Raw genomic sequence first — 25,996 nt, 5'->3', positions numbered from 1 at the left:
TTTTATTAAATTGGCTATCATGAAATGAGGGCCTTTACCCAATCAATAAAAATAATAAAATTAGGCAGGGGTAGGGGCATTGCAGTTGTGCCTAGGGGTTCCCTCTCCCTTAAATCCTTCCCTGTATATGTATACATGTTCTTTTATGTTTGAAACTATGATATTTTTCTACAGAAATGGACTCAATTTAAAATGTTCCAGTGATCAATAATATACAGTACATTAATTGTTGCTATGTACAAAAGTTCCAAAAATAATGTGAGGAAGATGTGAGCCATATAGTTTACCTGCTTTTATCCCTTAATCATACCTATTCTCCCGGATCGTGCATGAGACACATGGCTTTTGGGGGAGACCCCCGCAGCCCCGGAAGAGTGGGCAGCCCTCCTGCATCTCTCCCACTTCCTAGTGAAGTGAGAAGAATGGGCAGATTAATGCAAAAGGGTCCTCAAGGAGGGGGTGGAGTCTAGTGACACATACCTTTGTAAATGTTTAGTATTGCCCCTGACCTACTGCAAATTTGTGCCAATCGCGGCAACTTCCCAGCAAGGGGCATGGCTTAATGACGCTAGTTGCCTTAATTTCTCCCTGAGAGGTCAAAACCAAAGTGGGCTGGAATGACCTTAATTTAACAGATGATTGATTAATCTCCATTGTTTAGATTATTTGTTTCATAATAATAAATTATGTGAAATATCCTGATCTGCTTATGTAAGTTTCCCTCTAACACATAATTTCCTGTTTCTCTTCATAAAACGTGATCACAAGATTTCCCAGCAAACTTAGCTGCCACTTCAAATGAAAATATTGGCTAAAATTTAGTTTTGTCAGTGAATTTATCTGCAGAGATAATCTAGAGCAGTTAGTGTAGTGGGAATGGGGAAATGGGAAAGAAAAATTCTTATTTTCAAATGCGGGTGTCTTGAAGAGTTGGCAACCAGTTTTGAAATGATCAACTGTGCATTAAAAGTCAGGTTTTATTGCTAATTATTTAGGATCTAATGACTTTCACGTCAGAAATTCATCCCTGGGAACAGGGTGCATATTTTCCATTAACATAAACTATTTTGGTATGAAAAATATGGGAGAGAATGTCTGTGATCTAACCACCTTCCCGGCAAGGTGGCATGGCTTAATGACGCTAGTTGCCTGGACTTCTCTTGGAGAGGGCAAAACCAAAGTGGGCTGCTATGCTCTTAATATAACAGTTGATGATTAATCTCCATTGTTTAGATTATTTGTTTCATAATATTAAATTATGTGAAATATCCTGATCTGCTTATGTAAATTTCCCTCTAACACATAATTTCCTGTTTCTCTTCATAAAATGTGATCACGAGATTTCCCAGCAAACTTAGCTGCCATTTCAAAAGAAGATATTGGCTAAAATTTAGTTTGGTCAGTGGATTTATCTGTAGAGACAATCTAGAGCAGCTAGTGTAGTGGGAATGGGGAAATGGGAAAGAAATTTTTTTTATTTTCAAATGCGGGTGTCTTGAAGAGTTGGCAACCAGTTTTGAAATGATCAACTGTGCATTAAAAGTCAGGTTTTATCGCTAATTATTTGGGATCTAATGACTTTCACATAAGAAATTCATTCCGGGGAACAGGGTGCATATTTTCAATTAACATAAATTATTTTTGCTATGAAAAAAATTGGAGAGAATGTCTGTGTTCTAACCATACTGTATCCATCACTAAATAAACAGCTAACTAGCAAAACAGCATGTACTACTGTGTTATGAATCTAAGTGCCCACCCCCATGCCATTTGATTAGCCATGTGAAAGACATTGCAACATAGTTTATTAAAGAAGATATGTATTTTTTTTTTAGCTGTAATTAGTATACAGCTTGAGCCTGAAGCATAATCAATAGAACTAGTCTTTAAAAAAAGATAAATAAATTACTCTGATTGCCTAGGCTAAAAATAGCTTGCAGCCATCAGTTACCCATAGCATGTGAAATGTTTGCTTCCCAATCTGTTTGATGTCTTCCTCGCCTTGTAATGGCTGAGATAATCATGAAGCAAAATTTAAATGTTAATTTTCTGCATTTATTTGCACTTACTGAATCTTTTTTTTTTACTGTAATTTCATGTAAATGTTAAATGTACTGAATAAACATTAAGGTTGCTCATAAAAAAATAGTAACTAAGATCATCTTATAAAGCTTTTATATGTGCAAAGAATATACAGTACCCATATTATAACATAATTTAAGGTGAAATTTCAAAGTATTTAATTAAAATCCAATTTATTATAATGGCAAATACTAATTTAAAAACAGAATACTGTTTTTTTTTTTGTTTGTTTTCTTTTACAAAGAAAAATCAACAAATACAGATTCATAGCACACAGGTCATGCTGTAATACAGGGATGTGGTCAGGAATCAGGATCCCAACAGTCAGAATCACGACAGCAGCATTCCAACGGTCAGAATTCAAATGGATCATGATGGTAAGTATTGGGGTTGGAGGTAGTGTTAGGCATGGGGAGAGTCAGGGTTGGGCTGTGGGGGGGGGGAAGGGTAGGGTAAAGCTGCAGGGGGGTACAGTTAGAGGCTGTGGGGTGGGTTAGGGGTAGGGTTAAAATACTTAACAGGATCCATCAGGATTCTGACCATCGGGATTCTGACCATCGGGATCCCCATGGTCAGGATTTCATACCCAAACCCTGTCAGATGTGCATGCTTATTGTAAATGTAAAGTGCATAGATTACTTGGAAAATAGGGGAATGTTGGAGCATAATATTCTTGCTTTTCTGAGTGGCATTACTGAGTGGACTGGGGAAATACTGGGAAATAGGTGCATAGCTGTAGCCCATATTCCACCAAAAAATACAAGAATACACAATAAAATGGTATCTGGTTGAATGGTCAACAATAACCATGTTGACCTTCATAAGGTTGACAACACAATGTCGACAACACAACATCAACATGGTGCAAACTGTCAAGAGGCACAAAATTGGCATACTCAAACTGTTGACAGGTTCACAGTGTCAACATCTGAAATGTCACCATGTGACAGTATGCCAAAGGTTGTGGTTAGACGCTGCTGGGAGGATTAGGTATAGGCTGTGGGAGGAGTTAGGGTTAGGCTGCAAGGGGGAGGAGTTAAGGTTACGCACTAAGAAAAGGATTAGTGATTAGGGTTAGGAGTAGGACTGTAGCTCTCACCAGGAAGAGACTCTCACAGCACCCCTGGGATGTGAAAGAAGATGCTAGAGCCACCACTGCTGCTGAGAGCAGGTAATACGCCTCTAGACCACCATGGACAGTTTGTTGACAACTATTCATGTTGACATGTCATCCAGATAGACATGATGATCATCAAAATGGTCACTGTCAACATACTAATCACGGCTAGTGTAAGTATGTGGTCTGCACTAAATTATAGCTGCTCCATTGTAAATAAATTATATTTGTATGGTATATAGAGAGCACTTGTTTATGTGATATGTCTGTGAGGTGTTAAAAGATATTTACAATGCTGAAAAGGAAAAAAGTTAAAACAATGTTTGCAGCTCATTTTCGATGATTTTGGAAATGTCCAGCAGGATGAGGTGGTGCGGGTTTTGCCGTATTGCCTCCTTGCTCGACTGCGGAGATGCCTGTCTATCTGTCCCTACTTATACCTTATCTCTTGGCAGTAGTGGCAGTTTCTCCTGGGAGCATTAGCAACTGCCCGTTTCTCCCATAATCCGTTCATGCTGTGCGGACAACCAAAACTGCAGAGACATGATTTCTGGTTGGCGATATCTTCGATTCCCAGTTTCCAACGCGTTTCATGCAGGGTATTCACTTTGTCAAGGATACGCCATAGAGTAAGAACCTATTTATGATGAATTGTTCTTGAACATTTTTATTTAATTCCCTGTTAAATTAAAAATAGAAATGCTCATCAAATTTGTTTTAAAAGGTAGCAAGCACATGATAATCACGGATCAGCACTGTATTGAAACAAAAAGGGATTTTTTTATAAAAGAGGTTGTGTACAGTAGTATATAAAAAAGTGTGTGTATAAAATTACGGAATGTATACATTTTTTATATGTGTGTGTGTAATAAAGGATTTCTGTGTTTAAAACAGGGTGAAGCAATTTATATACATTGTTTTAAAAGCAGAAATCCTTTATTATAGTAGGAACCAAAAGATAGGCATCTCCACAATCGAGCAATTCTCCAACGACAAAACCAGCACCACCACATCCTGCTGGATATTGTCCAAATCATCTAAAATGAGCTACAAACAATGTTTTAACCTTTTTTTTTCCTTTTCAGCATTGTATATAATTATATATTTTAACACCTCACAGACATATCACATAAACAAGTGCTCTATATATCCCATACAAATACTAAACATGCCGTCATGTGATATGTCAACAGTTGAATACTGTCGACATTCTCATGACAGCTTAGTGACTATTGACCTGGTGGCTGTTGATCAGTTACAAGCAACACATCTAATAAAATATTTATTAATGAGAGTCAATTAGTGATACAGGCACATCTAGTGGTGCTGGCAGTGGTGATGTACATATAATACTGTATATAAGTTCACCACAGATGTTCTTTACCACAGTTAAAGGTGCTGTTTGTTACTGCTGTGAAGATGTTGGTAATAACGAGTTGGGAGTAAAGCAAACGTAAGCAAGTAACTTTGCACCTTGGTATAACCATGTTGCACTGCAGGTGCGGCAGATGTAACGTGCAGAAAGATTTACATTTTAGAGGGACGTTTCCAAACTCAAATCTTAATAGCAGTGTAAAACTAAAGCTGTTTGGCATTTGGGGGCTACATATGAAAGCAGCCAGCATGTACCATGCATGCAAAAAAATAATTGTGTTTGCATCCCTTACATTCCATTGTGGTTATTCCATATACAAAGTTTCTTTCTTTTCCTGCCTTGCTACTAACTCATGATACATATTTTTATTTATTTATTTATTTATTTATTAACAGTTTTTATATAGCACAGCAATTCCGTTGCAATTTACAATTGCACACAACAATGACAACACAAAACTGGGTGGAAGCAAACAGTCATAGAGGTAGGAAGGCCTACTCACAAGCTTACAATCTATAGAGAAATTCACATTGATACACAAGGATAGGTGCTATCTGTTGCATAGTTGTCCACCAGATTGCAAAGGTTCTTGGTGGGCATGACATGGTCACACAGCAATGAAGAACTGGGGTCAGGATGAAGGGAAAGTGAAGAAAGAAAAAATACTGTATGTGAGAATGTGTGGACTGTACAGTAGGTTGTAATTGTATAGAAAAACTTATGAAGTCATGTTATTGTTTACGGAATTTGATAAGCTTGCCTGAAGAGGTGAGTTTTCCGGGAACACTTGAAGACTAGAGGAGAGTCTTATTGTGTATGGTAGGGCATTCCATAGAGTGGGTGCAGCCTGACGAAAGTCCTGCAATTGTGAATGGGAGCAAATAATGAGTGTGGATGAGAGAGGTAGAACTTGTGAAGAGCGAAGAGGTCGGGTTGGGAAATATTTTGAGATAAGGGAGATATACATTGGTGTAGTTTGGTTAATGCCTTGTGTGTGAGTAAAAGTATTTTATATTGAATATGGTAGAATGCAGGTTACTAATAAAGGATCTGCAGACGATGTATGTCTAGTGAGGAAAATTAGCCTCACAGCTGCATTCAAAATGGATTGTAGTGGTGAGAGTCTCTTTTTAATAAGACCAGTAAGAAGACTATTGCAATAATCAATATGGGAGATAATGAGAGCATGGATTAGAGTTTTTGAAATGTCTTGTGTAAGGTATGGTTGTATTTTGGATATGATTTCTAGATGCATGTAACATGATTTTGAGACAGATTGGGTGTGGGGGGTGCAAAGGACAGTTCAGAGTCAAGGATGACACCTAGGCGGCGAGCTTGTGGGATAGGATTGATTGTCGAGTACTCAAATGTAATAGTAGTTATCAGGTTGCTAACTACTATTGGCTGGTGAAATAGAATTAACTCTTTTGGAAATATTAAGTTTGAGGTGGCAAGATCACATTTAAGATGAAATGGCAGAAAGACATTCAGTGACATGAACCAATACAGATGGAGACAAATCTGATGAGGGTAGGTAGATCTGAGTATCATACAGATGATACTGAAATTCAAAAGAGCTTATTAGTTTACCAAGAGATGAGGTATAGATAGAGAAAAGCAGAGGACCTAAGACTGAGCCTTGCAGTACTCCAACTGAAAGAGGTAGCAAAGAGTAGGTGGATTCTGAGAAGCGGACACTGAAAGAGTAATTAGATAAGTAGGATAGAAACCAAGAAAGGGCTGTGTCTTGAAGACCTAGGGATTGTAGTGTCAAAAGCAGTGAGAGATCTAGAAGAATAAGAAGTGAGTAATGACCAGATCAATAACTACTTTAGTCAGTGCTGTCTCTGTGGAGTGATGGGAAAGAAAGCCTGTTGTGTGAGTTAAGAAAGTGTGTGAGGTGATTGTAGCTAAGTCTCTCAAGTAGTTTGGAGAGGCATGGGAGCTAGGAGATGGGATGGCAGTTTGAAATAGAGTCAGGTTCAGAATTTTGATTTTGCAGAGTGGGAGTAATCACTGCATGCTTGAACAGTGAAAGAAAAATACCAGTAGAAAAAGAGATTACAGATTTGAGTTAAGGTTGGGATAAGCACAGAAGACAGATATTTACTTATTTGTGAGGGTATAGGATCAAGAGGAGAGGTAGTAGAGTAGCAGGATGAGAAGAGTGTTGATACTTCATATTCATTTGTGGATTCAAATGAAGAGAAGGTGCCAGAGAGTTCAGGTAGGAAATTGAGCTGGTCTCTGGCTGAGGAAGAGCATACCATTTAATCTTTGATCTTATCAATCTTGTCCTTGAAGTAGGAAGCAAGATCTTGCACCTTGATAGTTGCTGGTGGGTTGGGTGAGGGATGGTTCAGAAGTGATTTAACTACTTAACTGATGATTTTTTTCACCCAAAATCTGCTCAGAAATTGTCGGGTTTTTTATGAGTGAATTAGGATGAATTTAACCCTATCCAGAATGATTTTAGTTAAAAAATATGTTTTTTAAATTCTTTATTCCAAACATTGATCAGGAACACCACGACCATTGGAACATCGGAAACATCACGACCATCACGACTTTAGTTTTTAGAGCCTGGACAGCTGCCAGGTACACAGGGGGTGTCTGGGGGGGTTTGAGGACAATGATTTACACTTACCAGCAGAGTGGGGGATCCTGCCGTGTTGACTGATCAGCAATGATCGGCAGCATGGCTACACTGGGGGCTGCATGCTGAAAGCAGCAGAGTAGGGACGTTTTCCTTCCCTGCTGCTGCTAACAGTTTATCTGACTGCTCGCATCCTGTGCAACCAGGTCAGATAAAGCACATGCAGGCATGGTCGCATCTGATGCGACCATGCCAAGCAAGTGGTTAAATGTATTAAAAGTAATTTGGCGTTAGAAGCTTGAGCAGAGGAGAGAGTTTGGAAATAGGTTTATTTGGCAGTGTACAGGGCATTACAACAAGTGTGGTCTTATATGTCAGGAAGTCACTTGGAATACAAGATTTATGTCACTGACATTCCACTTTACATGACAGGTTTTTTAAGGGTGTAGTATGATTGGCTGGTGAGCAGGATCACGGCGGCCAGCATACCGGTACCGGGATCCCGATCGGCCAAGCATTCCGGCAACTGGGCGAGTGCAAATGAGCCCCTTGCGGACTCGCTGCGGGCACGGTGGTGTGCTACATGCACCATGTTATTTATTCTCCCTCCAGGGGGTCCAAAGACCCCCAAGAGGGAGAATAGTTGTCGGTATGCTGGGTGTTGGGATTCCGGCACCGGTATATCTGAGCTCCAGGATTCCAACAGGTGGCTTACTGAATGCCACCCGTTTTGTAGGTGTCTTGTTAATTCAGAGTGCCACAGTTGACATCGAGGCCTATGTGGAGTGTGATGGGTAATCTGAGACACTTCATCAAGGGCTGTTTCTAGAGTGTGGTTTAGGTGTGATACAGCCATCTCAGAAGTGAATGCAGAAATAGGTTAGAGCAGTTATTGCAGAGAGGTGTAAAATTCTTGAAACTTAATTGTGTTAATATTTTTGTGGGTATGAGGAGGATTGGAGAACTTCAGTGAGACCGAGTTTGAAGTAATGGAGGAGAGCATGCAGGTGATAAGGTATGATCTTAGAGAGGGAAAGGAGTGTTAGTGAATTCAAAGAGCATAGTATCGTGAATAATAGATAAAGGCAGTGGCCCTCATGATGAGTCGAGGAGTGAATCCTTGACTCATGAGTCGAGGAGTCAATCCATTGGGAGAAGCCAAGAGAGAAGTTTAGAGAGAGTAGTTTGGAAGCATGAGCAGCAGAATTCAAACTATTAGTAGCAATATTGAAGTTACCCATGATGTGTCTGATTGTGTGAGCCACATTTTTGTTATATCACGCAGATACAAACAGAGCGTGCATTCCATATATCACATTTTTGTGATTTGTCAGGTGATGGGAGGTTTATGAGGTTGGCTTAATTTCTATATTGCTGTAAATCAGGTTAATGTGAGTGGGGCAAGTGGTTGGGTCCCGGATTAGGTGAATTATCACCAGCTATCAGAGGAAAGAGAGGGAGATAAATGAGGGTGTAGGAGGTTTGTGAATGTTTTTTATGGAGACAGGTTGTGGATGCTATTGTCATTGTACATTGTGAAGATAAGTAAAAAGCTGATGAGTGTTATAAAAGGTGAGTGGATAAGTGAACCGGCAATGTGTACAAAGGGGTGAATTTCTTGAAAATGTAGTAATTTGTATGAACGTTTAATACTTATTCTATTCTTTTGTAACCATAAGCTTTAAAGTGATTACTTAAAAGGACAACCTAATTTTTCATTCTTATACTCTGTAATTCTTGCGCTCACAACCTTCTAAGATCATAATCTTCTAAATCAAAAGTATATTTTTTTGGTAAAGCAGGACCAAAGAATAACAGTCTAACTCTTAGTGATGGCAGGATTGGTGTTTATAGTAATAAGGTAACACGCAAACATCACCCATCATGGCCATCAATCTTAGCTAGCAATCTGAATGCAGATGTGATTGCCTCATGCATATACTGAAAGAAAAGTGGGCATTTAGTGAAACGTGTGCAGGGCTGTAACTACGATAGTGCTGGAGGTGCTTTGCCCACAGTACATATGCCTTTTGGGTGGAAAATCCTCCAGCAGCACCCGCAGGGCCATGCTGCACTATTATCTGCCTGCCCACCATCGTCATAAGCTATCTGTCACTACTAATACTTGGGTGTCTACTCAGTGCAATGTATATAAGAGCTCTACCCTCTTCATACTGTGTGTAAGGGGCTTTACCTGTCATAATGTATATACGATGCTTAACCTGGTGTAATGTGTATAAGGGCTCTACATGGCATAATGTGTAAAAGATGCTTTTCCTGACATAATGTGTGTAAGGGTCTCTATCCAGCATTATGTGTGTAAGGGGTTCTACCTAGTATAATATGTAAGGGTCTTTACCTGGTGCAATGTGTGTAATGTGCTCTACCTAGGGCTGGATTAAGGGCTCATTGACCCGGGACTGAAAATGTTTAAGGGCCTATTATGAGAAGTGGAGGTGATGCCAGTGCCATGTAGGCATGTTGACCCCATTGACCCCGTTGACCCTGTACACTATAAGCCCCAATGTCTCCCCAAATGTATAAAAGTACAAAAATGACAGCATTTTGAGTGAAAAATAGAAATACAATTTTAATACTTATGATTTAGTGCTTCCTGTGTGGCCAGCTGGTGGCTGGTCATCATCATGCTGTCATGATGATGGGCGTATTTCTATGTGGAGGCCTGGAGTGCCATCCTCCCCATTGTTAATCTGGTCCTGGCTCTACGTGACATAATGTGTATTAGGTGCTCTACACGGCATAATGTGTATAAGGTGCTCTACCCAGCATAATGTGTATAAGATGTAAGGTGTATTACCTGATGTAATGTATATAAGGGTCTCTGCCCGCCGTAATTTGTATAGGAGTCTCTGCCCGGCATAATGTGTACAAGGTGCTCTACCTGGCATAATGTGTGTAAGGTGCTCTATCTGGCATAATGTCTATAAGGGCTCGACTTGGCATAATGTCTATAATGAATACTACTGTGTGGTGCAATGTGAATTGGTACTATTCTGTGGCCACCCCTTATCCCCATGAAGCCATATCCTTATATTTCTAACATGTGCTTTAGGTGCGCTATGTCCCTTTGATAAGTATGGGGGCAATCAGAGAAATGATGAGTATTGCAGAGCTAATGATGAGTATTGCATGTACATTTTTGATTATTTTCAGAATTTATTTTTTTGGGTATATGTTCTAAGATTTATGTTTGGTCAACATGAAACACGAATGGCTTAGCTCAAACATGTTCGTGTTTTCAAAAACCAAACACAAATGTACTAACAGTCCTTTGTTGGGGAAGTAGTTATGTGACACCTATACCTACACTGGGAAGTCGCCCCCTAACAATCCTGATAGTCGGTATGCTGACTAATAGGGACTATTCCCACTCCTGGGTGTCCACTACACCCATAGAGTGGGAATAAAACCTGTGGTGAGCACAGATCGCCACTGAGCCTGCAAGTTCTCGAAGCCGGGATCCCAGCATTGGTATGGAGACTGGCGGTCTCCTGACCACTGGTCACATATACCCAACCCCTTTGTTGTCTGTTTTCCGATGGTGTATGCACTTGTGTATTCTTGGCCAACTTCTCTTGAAACATGCCCGTTAGTTCAAACACAGGTGTAAATTTTAAACCATGCTTGAGAAAACATGTATAAACATGGAAACGCGTTTTGTTTGGTATAAGCTGTCACATCATTTGGACACTGGAAAAGCTTATAAAAACAGCCCATACTTCCTGTACTTTGTGGGTTGCAGAGTTTGGAAATGGAAGGACAGTGAGGTGTTGTGCAGTTGCAGGAGAAGTACTGTAAGTGATTTTTTGATGGTTACTTGGTGTGTGTAAGTACTATAGTCCTGTGTTTATACTTCTCTTGTAAATTGTTTGTCACATTTTTCTGTCTTCATTCAGGGCCATCTTAATAGCATTGTAGGACCTGCGCAAAACAATGCAATTTGGCTCCCATACACCCAATCATGGGAATACATAAAAAAATGAAAAACCATCTTTCCACATGCTTCCATACAGTGAATGGCTGTCAGCGCTTTGATTGGTGAATTTCTCCGGCCATCCACCAGTCAGCATGCTAACAGCTATTTACTGGCTGGCTTCAGGCTAAGTGGTAGGTAGAGAATACTGCCTCGCTGCTCTGATTGTGTGTAATTCACAATTAGAGTGGCTGGGCAGCATTCTCTATCTACAGTAGCAGAGGAAAGGCAGGGACCGAGTAAGGTGGAGGAGGAAGCTGCTGATGAGCCCTTACTTACTTCAGATGAGGACATTGAAGACATGGCCAGAGGTTAAACACCAAGACTGGGCAAAACATGAAATTCACATTTGCTGAGAACATGGCTCTGGTGCAGGTGTTATTGAGAAATGTACTATTCTTATGTTGTGTCCGTTTCGATGGGTTAAAAATGTTAAGGGATATTTACATTATTGGGAACATAACTTCTTTGCTTCTTGGAAAATTCTTTGTATTGTTTGTACAAACAATTTATTTTTTTACTAAACATTTAAAACTGATTATTGTGTGTAAATTTTACGTGGAAAGTATTTTTTCATCATATCAAAGTTACGTGTTTGACTTTTACTGAAAACACATGAAAACATATGTAAACTCGCTGCAGAGATGGTAGTCTATTTGAAAGGTGTATTTTAACTACCTCGCAGCTCACAATATTGCTTTCATCCAGTTTAGGCCAAAAGGCTGCACCAAGCTAGCTGACTGAGTAAGCTAAGTGACAGTGAGGTGAGCCCTACACAGCAAACAGACAATAAAAGAATTAAAAAAAGATTTATTGATTAAATAAATATGGTAGCCAACTGTATGGTCCACGTTATCCACATTGATGAACTCAACAGATACAAGTTGTACAATTGAAAAGAGCAATTCTTTTTTTGTGAATGACAACTCACAGCGGTGAATCACTCCACTTATATTTATTATGGTGTCAATAAAAGAAGAAGAAGAAATATTGATTGATTGATTGTTCTACTCATTGGCAACTATATGGTCCACTAGAGAAACGACTGATGTGAATGAATAAATAGTCTCTGTGAGGTGAGGCCTAGCAGAAAAAAGACAATAAAATAATTAAAAAAGATTGATTGATTATGGTAGGCATTGGCAACTGTATGGTCTACTAGGGAATACACTGATGAGAATAGTGTTCTCTGTCAGGCCTTGTGGCAAAAAGACAATAGAAAAAGAATAAATAAAAGATTGATTGTGGTAGGCACTGGCAAATATATGGTCCTTATTCTCTGTGAGATGAGGCCTAGCGGCAAAAAAAAAAAAAAAACAATAAAAGAAGAATAAAAATGATTGATTGATTAATTAATTGACTGTGGTAGGCAACTGTATGGTCCATAATCTCTGTGAGGTAAGGCCTAGTAGCAAAATCACAATAAAAGAATAAGACAGTCACCAATGACCCCCAAAAATGCAGCACATCATGAAAATAGAGCTATAACCAATAGCAATATCTATGCAAAAAGACCATGCCTAATACCCTCCCAAAATTAATAGCCCATTTTGAAAAGAAATATGGAACTGTCCTTGGGTGCTCTCACCCACTTTTATTTTTTATATTATAAAAGATATGCACAGTTTAACAAACCAAGCACTTCAGCGATAGGGACTGACACTTTTAAGGCTGAAGTGCTTGGTTTGTTTGGGTCCTATCAAACCAATTGGAAGGACTACCTCTGATCACTGATGAAGAGGTTGATGATGAGGATGTTAATTAAATTATAATCTTGTAAAATTAATTTCATGAACCTCTACTAAGTTTGGCCTCACAAATGGAACAGATGCCTTTACAGACTTTGTCAAGATTTGGGTAAAAATAATTCCACACGCAAGAAGTGGCTTTTTTGGTCTTATGTCCAGGAATTACAATGCATTTCTTTTTATCACGGGCAAGAACTGCAGCCACTGGTGGCTTACTTGCACAAACAACATTATCAAGATCCTCATCTTCACTGTCTATATAGTAATATTACACACATATAATCCTCCTGTTCCATTTCCACACAAGCACCTTTAATTTCTATTATGTCCTCATCACCATCTTATCTTTCACTGTGCCCCACATGGTTTAGAAAGGGTGTAAGGAGTCCAAAGATGCTTCTCTATGAGGACAGTGTGAGAAATGCCAGACTCACACATAGCTAACATGGACATCCCTAGACTCTCCTTAGGGATGTGTGATAGCTCTGAACACACAGTTTGTTCTACTGCCCTAGTGGTTTTTATTTTTTACACCTCTTCTAGACTCTGAATGAAAAGGTCTTGAATCGTCATGAGAGGCAGAAGCAGTGTATCTGCCGAATGCAATTTTTCCAAAATGGAGCACAAGTCATGGTGGGGATGGTGCCCACTAAGTTTATTTGAATCTTTCTTTTGTGAGCCTTTCTTATCTTTCTTCACTAGTGAGTTAAAGCGATGTGTTCTGCTTGTTCACAAGGCACAACTGAAGTATAGGTTAATAACAGCTACATAGCCCAATATTTTTTCTTAGACTAACATTATGGTAATTGAATGGTGGTTACTTGAGGATGCATCATTCCGGGCAATAAATAGGTAGGAACCAACAGCAGAGGGAGTGGGCTAAACGTTTGGGCTGAACTGGACTCAGGAACATCAAGGATCTAAGGGATGTCTATGAAGTATCTATGACATAAAAGGATGATCAGACCACAATGAGGGCTCAAAGGGTAGTCTAAATTACAGTGCAGAGAGAGATGGCAGTCTACCTGCCGCCGGGAGAGAACATGGCTCAGGTCTTGATAAGGTCAATAGAATATGATGTGGACTAAGGGGGTCATTTCGAGTTGATCGTTCGCTAGCTACTTTTAGCAGCCGGGCAAACACATAGTCGCCGCCCATGGGGGAGTGTATTTTCGCTTTGCAAGAGTGCAAACGCCTGTGCAGCCGAGCGGTACAAAAACATTTTGTGCAAAACAAGACCAGCCCTGTAGTTACTTATTCTGTGCGATGATTGCAGCGACGAAGGTCCCAGAATTGACGTCAGATACCCGTCCTGCAAATGCCTGGACACGCCTGAGTTTTTCCAAACACTCCCATAAAACGGTCAGTTGACACCCATAAACTCCCACTTCCTGTCAATTTCCTTACGATGCGAATGGAATTGTCGCTAGAAGCAGTGCAAAACAACGATGCTCTTTGTACCCATACGCCGCGGGTGCGCATTGCTCCCCATATGCATGCGTAGGTTTGCCGTTTTTTTAAATGATCACTGCACTGCGAACATCAACTTGGAATGACACCCTTAGGGCCTAATTCAGACCTGATCATAGCAGCAAATGTTAGTTAATGGGCAAAACCATGTGCACTGCAGGTGTAACGTGGAGAGAGAGTCAGATTTGGCTGGGGTATGTTCAAATTGAAATCTAAATTGCAGTGTAAAAATAAAGCAGCCAGTATTTACCCTGCACAGAAATAATATAACCCACCCAAATCTAACTATCTGTGCAAATGTTACATCTGCCCACCTGCAGTTCACATGGTTTTGCTCATTAGCTAACAAATTTGCTGCTGTGATCAGGTCTGAATTAGGCCCTTAGTCTCTCAATAATAAACTGAGAGGGTAAGAGGTATTCAATGGACACTACTGTAAAATCCAGGTGTTGGTGAGAAGTGTGTATGTTCTGAAGATCTTTCCCACAGCACCTGAAAGAGGACTAATAGGATGGTGACTTGTCTTGGGTTGACTCCCATAAACAGTAGAAGGAACACTGAGCCAGTGGCGGAACTACCAGCAGTGCAAGCAGTGCCTTGTACTGGGGCCCACTGTTTTCAAGGAGCCCAAAGCTTAGGCGCTGATTCCGTACAGTTCTAGCAGCCGCAGCCCCCGCAGTGAGTGAATTGAGACGTGCTGGGGGCTGCAGCAGCGCTTCTGTACATTGCTATGTAAAAAACCCCACCAAAAATGGCCACCGCCAAGACAGAAAGACGGTAGAGTCACATTTGACCTCTAGTGCCTGTCTGCCCGGCGGTGGGCATTTTAAGTTTTTTTTCCTCACACTGTAATGTACGGCAGCACCCCCAGCGCATCTCAATCCACTGCAGGGTCTGTGGGGGCTAGAATTATACATTCTGAAGCCCTCCCATACTTTACTGGAACAGGGGCCAGGGGACCCCCAACATCTCACAGGGGACCCCCCTGGCAACACGCAGGAAACCCCTGGCAACGCGGAGGAGACCGCTGGTAACATGCGGGAAACCCCTGGCAACACGCAGGAAACCCCTAGTAACGTGCATGAAACCCATAGCAACATGCTGGAGACCTCTGGCAACGTGCATGAAACCCATAGCAACGTGCTGGAGACCCCTGGCAATGTGCATGAAACCCCTGGCAATGCACATGAAACCCATAGCAACATGCTGGAGACCCCTGCTAATGCGCATGAAACCCCTGGAAACGTGCAGGTAAAAATATTTAAACTGGCACTGTGGGGACATATCTGGCATTATGAGGGCATATCTGGCACCCTGGGGGGCATGTGTATCTGGCAATGAGGGGGCATATCTGGCAACATGGGTGAATATGTGTATCTGGCAAAATGGGGGCATATCTAGCACTGTGGGGGGCATGTGTATTTGGCAATGTGGGGGCATATCTGTCAACATGGCAGAATATGTGTATCTGGCACAGTGTGGGCAGATCTAGCACTGTTGGGGCATGTGTATTTGGCAATGTGGGGGCATATCTGGTACTGCGGGGGCATTTGTGTATCTGGCACTGTGGGGGCATATATTGCACCATGGGGGCATATCTGGCACTGTGGGGGCATATGTGTAGCTTGCACTGTGGGGGCATGTGTGTTTCTGGCACTGTGCAGGCATATCTGGCACTGTGGGGGCATCAGTGTATCTGGCACTGCACTATTTGGGTCATATTTGTATTACGCCCCCATTTTCAATGGCCACGCCCCATGTGGCATGTGGTCACACCCATTTTTTGCCGTACGTGCGCCGTAGTTGGCGCACACAGCACAACTGACAATTTTTTTCTACTTGCACCACTATGTATATGTGTGTGTGTGTGTGTGTGTGTGTGTGTGTGTGTGTGTGTGTGTATATATATATATATATATCTATAGGTTATCACAGAACAAAGTCCCGGGAAGCCACACTGACACTCTCAGAATAAATTTCAGGTGTCCGGTTATACATCAAATTGATAAAGAAGCATGTCCATCCCTCAGCATCCGCATGTGGGTTTGAACAGAACCAGCACACTGTTCTATACTTGAACAAACAAATTAATTCAGAGACTCAATAAGATCCATCCATGGGATGCTACCTGTGTCAGCTGCTCCTTAGTAATTTATCAGCCAGTGTCAGGTGACTAGTGTACCTTTAAAAGCCATAAGATGCATGGCAGATACACATTAAACCTAGTGGGCATGTGTGCAGTATATTATGTGTGATACAGTTGCCAGGTTTTAATTTTTGAGACTTTGTGATAGTGTAGGACCTGCATGAAGGTGGGGTACCTTGGCGAGCGGTATGCAGGCTTCCGTGCATTGGCCAATTCACTAACTAAACCCCCATAATTTATTTATTGATGTTGTGAGGATAAGTGAGCTTGCTATGGTGAGTGCTGAACTTTCTGTTTGTATTTATTTGGGTTGGTGGCCATGGGCTGCATGCACCCCACCCTATGAGTGGTGAGTGCAGATATTGCGCCCCGCTTCTGGGGTGGCGAGTGCTGTGGTTTTCTAGATTTGTTTGTATATATATATATATATATATATATATATATAAAATACAGGAGCATGCAAAAAAATCTCTAATTTGGAGTTGTGGGGTGGACTTAGACGGGATGAGAGGGGGTGGGGCAAAGCATTTTGTTGCACCTGGGCCCACCGCTGGCTAGTTCCGCCACTGCACTGAGCCAATAGCCAATAATTTAGTAGGGGAATTTAAAACAGGGTGAGGAGGGAGAAGCACAACACTAACTCCTATACTGTCTCCCTCCTAAAGCCAGCATGAGCCAAAAAGCAATTACCAGCCTCAGGAAGATCTCTGCAGTGATAGATAAGTTCAGTGGCCAACATGGCTAATTAAAGGTGGCCTTATCAGGTACAACAGAGGGAGGTGTGGAGAGCTTAAGATGATCTGAAGCAGTGTAGCAGTACATCAATAAAATCTTGTTGAGCTACAGTAACATAGTAACTGAGACTGAATAGAGGCAAAATGCCCATCTTGTTCAACCTGTATTAAGTTGAGTTGGTTATAATGTACCTGCTGAAGTAATGTTTTATGACTAGTTAACAACTATAAATCATGCCACACCAGGATAAACAACGTCAATATTTTAAATGTTATAACCTTGGATATCATTTTCAATCAGAAATGTATCCAATCCTTTTTTAAATGAATTTACAGAGTCCGCCATTACCATCTTCCCTGTCAGGGAATTCAAAATCCTTATTGCCCTAACAGTGAAGAACCCTTTCCTCCATTGCATACAGAATTTTCTCTCCTCCAGCCTCAGTGAGTGCCCACGTGTCCTAGACAGAGTTCTTTTAATAAATAATTCCTCTGATAACTCTCTGTAATGCCCCTTCACATAATTAAAGATATTAATAATGTCTCCTCTTAGACGCCTCTTTTCCAGTGTATACATATTCAACCTAGTAAGTCTTTCCTCGTAATCCAGTCCCTCTAGCCCAGGCAATCCCAACCACGGTCCTCAAGGCACACCAACAGTGCAGGTTTTAGTGATATCCAGGCTGCAGCACAAATGGATAAATCAAAATAACTGAGCTACTAATTAAGTCACCTGTGCTGAAGCCTGGATATCACAAAAACCTGTACTGTTAGTGTGCCTTGAGGACCGTGGTTGGGAATGCCTGCTTGAACCCTTTAATCAATTTAGTAGCTCGCCTTTGAACCCTTTCGAGTTCACCAATATCTTTTTTATAATGTGGTGCCCAAAACTGAACACAATATTCCAGGTGCGGACGTACCAATGATTTGTACAGCAGCAGGATTACAGCCTCGTCTCTTGTCTCAATTCCCCATTTTATGCACGCTAGCACCTTACTTGCCTTCTTTACCGCGCTTTGACATTGTGTATGGTTATTAAGCCTATTATCAATGAGTACCCCCAAATTTTTTTCCAATACTGTTTCCCCTAGACTTTCACCATTTAATATGTAGGATGCAAGTTTGTTTTTAGTCCTGAAATGCATAACCTTGCATTTTTCTATATTGAACCTCATTCTCCATTTAGACGCCCAGGTTTCAAGTTTTGATAAATCATCCTGCAGAGACTCCACATCTATTTAAGAATTAATTACCCTACACAGTTTAGTATCATCTGCAAAGATTGACACTGTGCTTTCCAGGCCTATTTCTAGGTCATTGATAAATATGTTGAACAGTAGTGGCCCAAGTATGGACCCTTGTGGTATTTCACTGACTACTGGGGTCCAGCTTGAGGACTTCCCGTTGACCACTATTCACTGTACCCTGTTATCCAGCCAGTTACTTATCCATGTGCAAACAGTTTTTCCTAGGCCTAGCTCATTTAATTTGGTGATCAGTCTCCTGTGAGGCACTGTATCGAAGGCTTTTGCAAAACTAAGTAGACCACATCCACTGCTTTTTCCTGGTCAAGATTATTGCTTACTTCCTCGTAGAAGTTAATTAAGTTAGTTTGACATGATCTGTCCCTCACAAACCCATGCTGGTTCTTGCTAATAATCATAGTGGTCTGTAGATACTCCTGTATGCTATCACTTAGAATTCCTTCCAATATTTTCCCCACTATAGACGTCAAACTAACAGGTCTGTAGTTACCCAAATGATTTTTGGATCCCTTTTTAAATAACTACCTCATCTATACGCCAACCCTTTGGTACCATACCTGATCTAATTGAACTACTGAAAATCAAGTATAGGGGTCTTGCTAGTTGTGACCTAAGCATAAGAACCCTCGGGTGAAGTCCATCAGGACCAGGTGATTTAGTAATCTTAATTTTGCTTAGTCTCTTGGACTACTTCTTCACTGAAACAAGTATCTAACCACGAATCATTACTGTCACTATCATTATGCACTACTCCCACCATCAGATCTTCTCTGGTGAACACGGATGAAAAAAAAATTGTTCAGTATTTCCGCTCTTATTTCATCATCATTTATCAATACTCCAAATTCATCTTTTACTGGACCTATGTTCTCCTTTTTTAACCTTTTACTGTTAATGTATTTAAAAAACTTTTTAGGATTGGTTTTACTCTCTATAGCGATTTGCTTTTCATTTTCCATTTTAGCTGCTCTTATTGCTTTTTTATTGCATTCCGTGTAATACTTGAATGACTCCTCCTTTCTATTAGATTTAAATGCTCTGAAAGCATGCTTCTTTTTATCCATTTCTGCCTTGACCTTCTTGTTAAGCCACATCGGTTTGGGTTTAGCACTCCTGCATTTACTGTCCATGGGAATAAATTTGTGAATATTGCTAGTAACCCTTTTAAAGCATCCCACATTTCTGAAGTGTTCTTGTTATGAAACAAAACTTCCCACTCAATGTTGTTCAGTGCACATTTCAGCATACTGAAATTAGCCTTCCTAAAGTTAAATGTTTTGGTTGAACCCTTATAGCTATGTTTCCTGAAACTGATGTTGAATGTGATCATATAGTGATCACTGTTACCCAAAGTCTCCCCAACTTTAGTGTTTGATATAATGTCCACATTATTAGTAATTACTAGATCCAGAGTAGTTTTACCCCTAGTTGGGTCCTCGACTAATTGAGACAAGTAGTAAACCTTTAACATATTTAAGAACCTGTTGTCCCTCGCTTTAACACATGAATCGTTACTCCAATTTATATCAGGATAATTAAAATCCCTAATCACTAGGATGTCCCCCAATCCCGCAGCCCTTTCAATTTGCTGCAAGAGTTGTTCTTCCTCGTGTATGCTAATATCCGGCTGATTGCAGCACGTACCTTTGACTAGGTTTTTTGCATCAATACCTCCACTTGAGATTTCAACCCATAGTGACTCCACATTATCGCCAGTCCCCTCATAAATAACCTCCTTTAAGTATGGTTTAAGAGATGGTTTAAAATAAAATCATACACCTCCTCTTTTGTTTGCCCTGTCCCTCCATAAAAGAGAATACCCCTGCAAGTTTGCAACCCAGTCGTGAGAGTCATCCCACCATGTTTCCGTAATACCTATAATGCCTTTAATGCTAACAATTCAAATTCCCCCATTTTACCTGCTAGACTTCTTGCATTAGCAAGCATACATTTTAGTTCCCTTGTCCGTTTGTTTTTTTAAAGATAACCTATCATGGGTTACTAGTGCGTCCCCAGAGTTATTCTTACTGACTGTCCTTCTCGCTCCCTCTCCACCCCCACCATACTTAATACTGCCCACCTTACTCTTTTCTTTTATCAACCCAATGTTTCTGTCTAAACTCTCTGCCCTGACATAAGTATTTTGCCTTATGCTAAATACATCATTTTCTATATGCTGTAAGGATGACACAACATTTTTGTTAGTTAATGTTTTGGCAATACCTTTGTTAACACCCTTTTTAGAACCCATGTCAATACCCTTGCCCTTGCCGGCTGCTCTTTCCCTCCCCCCTTCTCCACCCCCATTTAACTCACTACCACCATCCCTACTATTCTCACTGCATGACCCATAGTTTCTAGCTAAACCCTCCCACCAGGCTCCTAGTTTAAAATCTCCTCCAACCTTCTAACCATCCTTACCCCCAGCACTGCAGCCCCCTCCTCATTCAGGTGCAATCCATCGCGACAAAAAAGATGGTGCCTGACTGAGAAGTCCACCCAGTGTTCCAAGAACACAATCCCCGCTTTCCTACACCGGTCTCTAAGCCACACATCTACCTCCCTGATCTCCCTCTGCCTCCATGGGCTAGCGCGTGGCACTGGTAATATTTCAGAGAATATTACTTTTGTTTGAGTTTCTGGCCTAAGTCCTTATAATCTTTCTTAAGGACATCCAACCTACCACTAACTTTGTCGTTGGTGCCAATGTGCACGAAGACCGCCGGTTCGTTCCCAGCCCCTCACAACAATCTATCTACCCGGTCTGTGATGTATCATACCCGAGCATCCGGGAGACAACAGACCATACAGCGATCATGATCCCGGTAGCAGATTGCACTATCTGCCTTCCTGATGATAGAGTCCCCTACCACCACCATCTGCCTGGGTGCCTCTCTAGCTCATATCCCATCTGAGCCAGAGGGACCACTCCTTCGGTTGCTAGAGGGAACAGTCTCCTCTGGCTCCATCATTTCATCGCTATCATCCACCGAATCTTCATCCAATCGGGCAAATTTGTTCGGGTTTGATAGTTCAGAGATGTCATGCCTCCCCCTCTTATACTTCCTTCTAACAGTGACCCAACTGGCTACCTGATTATCCTCGTATACCGGTGACCCCTCTCACAACTCCTCCACCGTTCTAGCTAAGCCTTGCTCGAGATTATGAATATCCCTCAGTTGCATAACGGTCTGCTCTAGATCAGTTACCTGGGCTTCCAGGGCAACCGTTCAAACACATCTCGTGCATATGTATTTGCACTAGGTCGGCTGCTCCAGGTGCGCATACATCTTGCACGACACACACTGAGTGAGATTCTCAATCATGGCCCCACCCATTTGTTTGAAAACTCTAACTCTCTATTACCTTCCGAAGAACAATGCAAAACAATGCAAACTATGCAATACGATATTGACTATGACCTAGCTGTGAAGAGAATCAATATTCACAACACAGCAGAAATAGCCAAAACAATCAAATACACAATACACCGTAAAGTAGATCATCAATACTTATCTGAGTGGGTCCTCTCCTGCATCACCGATACTCCTCCTTGCAGTTGCTCCAGCTCTCCGCACCTCCTTCTCACTCGGCTTCCGGCACCTACTTTGTCCACAGTCCGCAGACCTCTTTCACGCAGGCTGTGGCTGCAGCAGCGCACACTCACTCATCCAGTAGCAGCAGCCCTCACACACTTTCTCTCCCCTAGCAGTACTTTCTCACTCACTCTCACCCTGCAGCAGCGGGGTGAGAGTGAGTATAACAGTATACCAGTATTTGCTGTCAGTGTCCAATCACTTTTGTCTGCATAGTGTAGGTGAAGTCAGCCTCAAGATAGGTCCATGTGGTGGTTCCAGGACAGTTGGGTGAAGTACAGGCCAGAGAGATGCCACAGATGTATAGGAGAAGTCCAAACCATGGGTGATGGAGGGTCCAATTTCTGGGACCATGATAGGAGAAGAGGTCAGGTGCCCATAGTGGAGAGTGTTTGGAGAGGAAGATACAGGGAGACTGCCGAACAGGCTTCAGATGGCAGGGGGGAACTCTTTCAGAGAAGAGGGTGTCTTGGGCAGCAGCAGTTAGCTCAATAAACAGTCTACATCTGGAGCCACATGTGTGAGAAGAGAACAGGTTAATCTTACTTCTTCTATTACCATTTTACACTGTCATTGCATGTGGCTACATTGTATCTGTATACACAAATCTTTAAGGAGGATATACATTTATTATGGGGTCGAGATTGTGAAGGCAAATGTTACAAACTGTGAATAAAGTGGATTTATTGAGCTGAGGCAGTCAAGTTAGGGAGTAATTTTTTTAAATTCAGGGTTTTTTTAACATTATCATTTTCTTTCAGATTTGTTTTTTTTTATAAATTTGTTTATTTTTATTTATTTATTTTGAATGATTGTGGACCTTATTTGCACTATTATAGGCCCTACACACATGCCGATATTCTGAAAGATATGAACGATCTCGTTCATAAATGAACGAGAACTCGTTCATATCTTTCAGTGTGGAGACTCCAGCGATGAACGATGCGCAGCCCCGCGCTCGTTCATCGCTGATCTCCCGTCGGCTGTGCATGCAGGCCAATATGGACGATCTCGTCCATATTTGCCTGCACTTCAATGCAGCCGGGTGACGGGGGGAGTGAAGAAACTTCACTCCCCCCGTCACTGCCCCCCCGCCGCCGGGTTGCTCGTCGGCCGTATCGGCCGTCGGGCACCTCGGCGGCGCATCGCCGAGTGTGTAGGGCCCCTAAAAGGAATCACCACACTGACCTAGTAACCACCTGTCACTGTATTTGCAAATTTTCAGACAACTACTCTATGATGGAGTTTTAGGTGGAAATGTGTTAAGTACAGGTTGAGTATCCCTTATCCAAAATTCTAAATCACACATTTTTGGTTCCCCTACTGAGATAATGACACATATATATGTATATTATATTATATATCTATATAATATATTTATATATACACATAATGGCTGGAAAGAGCTAAAAGTAATGTAAATAAATATTAACAAATAAAGTTGGGACAGTTGAGTAAAATGTAAAGTTTCAGAACATGAAATAAACAGCAGTGAAGTCTCTGACTACTGTAATACATAAATGACAAGCAGCTGACAAGCAGTATTTAGGAGACAAAAAGGAAAAGCTGATTAAGGATGTTGTATAAATGGGAAAGTTGACAGCAATTTAAAGTAACATTTTTACTTTTGAGAAAATATGTAATTCTGTAAATGTGAAAAATACCTCCAAATCATTTGTACAAATGAATGTCATAAATCAGACTGGGACATGTTTCTGTTCATATATGTACAAATAAGCTGACTTGTGCATACAAAATGCAATCCTATTTAGCATTATTCCAATGTGTCAACTATCCCACTGTGACCATGTGGTCAAACTCCTGCTTCATTTGCATGATTACAGTATGGATGAGATACTACATAATATATGATCTGAGGTGGCTCACCTGTCTGTACATCTATTCAGCAGTCATCCTCCCATCCCATGGTGATTTACATTAATTACTTCATTACTCTGTAAGATTTCTGATTATTTGATTTCTTAAGCTAGATCGACAGGCAATTATCTGTCAGTGCACTCAGTCAGCACCTGCTCTAGCTACTGATAAAGCAATTAGTTGCTGGAGTACTTGCTACCAGTTCTACTAGTAGATTTGTTTGTACAGAGCATTACTTATGAAGAATGGGATGTACTGTAGCATAGCTCCTAAATTTTACTCCAAAAATAAAGCATTGTAGGATAGTGGGATTATGAAGTCTGGTCCATTTTTCAACTTTGGACCATAGGGGGGTTTTCAGATTTGTTAGCATACAAAAAAGTTAGCAATTGGACAAAACCATGTTGCACTGCAGTTGGGGCAGATGTAACATGTGCAGATAGATAAAAGGTGCCCATACACTAGTGCGATTTTGCCCGATTTCATCCAATTCCAATATTTCGGGCTGATAAATCGGATGAAAACTGGCAAATTACATGTGTTTTACCTCCGATCCAATGCGCGGTCCTGTGACCATCAGATCGGAGCCCCTAGAGTGGAAGAACTGCACTATATATATATATATATATATATCGTACCGGCAGCCTTGGCTGGGGTCACATACGATACATCATATGCAAAAGGGCTGCATACGATGTATGATATGCGATCCTGTCGCCAGGAAGCTGCTGGGCTATTCAAGGGTGATCATATGCGACTTCTCCCATCGAAGAAGTCGCTTAAGTGTATGGACACCTTTAGATTTGGGTGGGTTATATTGTTTCTATGCATGGTAAATACTGGCTGCTTCATTTTCACACTGAAATTTAGATTTCAGTTTGAACACATCCCACTCAAATCAAAAAAATTCTGCACATGTTACAGCTGCCCCACCTGCAGTGCAACATGGTTTTGTCCAAATGCTAACTTTTTTGGTTTGCTAGCGAACCTGAATAAGGCCCTTAGTCAGAGCCGGTCCTATGCATAGGCAAACTAGGCAAATGCCTAGGACATTTGGAATGCCTAGGGGCACAAGCAGCTTCTGCTGATTAACATGATATGCAGCATGCCTGTATTCTGTGTGTGACTGCGGCTCTATCTGCATACAAAATGCATTACTAATGTGCAGCATATGTGTAAGAGGCATGATGTGTATTATTTTACGTATAAGGGCAATAATAATGTGTGGCATATGTGTAAGGGACATTACGTGTATAATGGCATTAATATAATGTGTCATATGTGTAAGGGGGCATGACTGTGTGGTATTATGTGTATTATGTGTATAAAGGCATTATTAATGTGTGGCATTATATGTATAAGGCAGGTAAGTGCAGTCAGGGGAGGCAGGGGAGGCAGTGCCTCCCCTGCCATTAATAATTAAAATAATACAAAGAAGATACTTACGACACATTTTCTGTGTCATAAGTATCTGCTTTAGCCTTTATATTATTTTAATAATTTTTACTTTATAAAAACTGTTTTAAATGTGCTCGGAGGCACCGCTCTTGGTGCCTCCCATTGTCTATGTTAAAGAGCGTGAAGCGGGGGCGGGGCCTAGCATTGGCAGTGAAAGCCCATTAAAAAAGGCTGTAAAAGCGTCACTTACTAGAAGTGCCTCTATGACAGGAGTGTGCTTTCACCCTGTATGAAAGCACGCCCCTGTCACTAACACTGATGTGATTGGGCAGATTCAGGAGGGGGGGCACCAAAGCATGTAACACCCTCCAAAGTTTTGGCTTTTTTTCGTCACCCTCTACCTGTCACCCACTGTTATCACCTTCTCACTGGCATCACCCTCTCCCTGTCACCCACTGCTATCATCCTCTCACTGGCATCACCCTCTCCCTGACACCCTCTCCATGGCATCACCCACTGCCTCTCCCTGGCATTTCTCCATCACCCTCTCTCTAGTACCACCCTCTCCCTGATGTCACCCACTGCTGTCATCCTCTC

This window comes from Pseudophryne corroboree, chromosome 4, assembly GCF_028390025.1.
Source record: "Pseudophryne corroboree isolate aPseCor3 chromosome 4, aPseCor3.hap2, whole genome shotgun sequence".
Classification (NCBI taxonomy): domain Eukaryota; kingdom Metazoa; phylum Chordata; class Amphibia; order Anura; family Myobatrachidae; genus Pseudophryne; species Pseudophryne corroboree.
The sequence above is the reverse complement of the archived record's forward strand: the minus strand, read 5'-3'. Positions refer to the sequence as shown.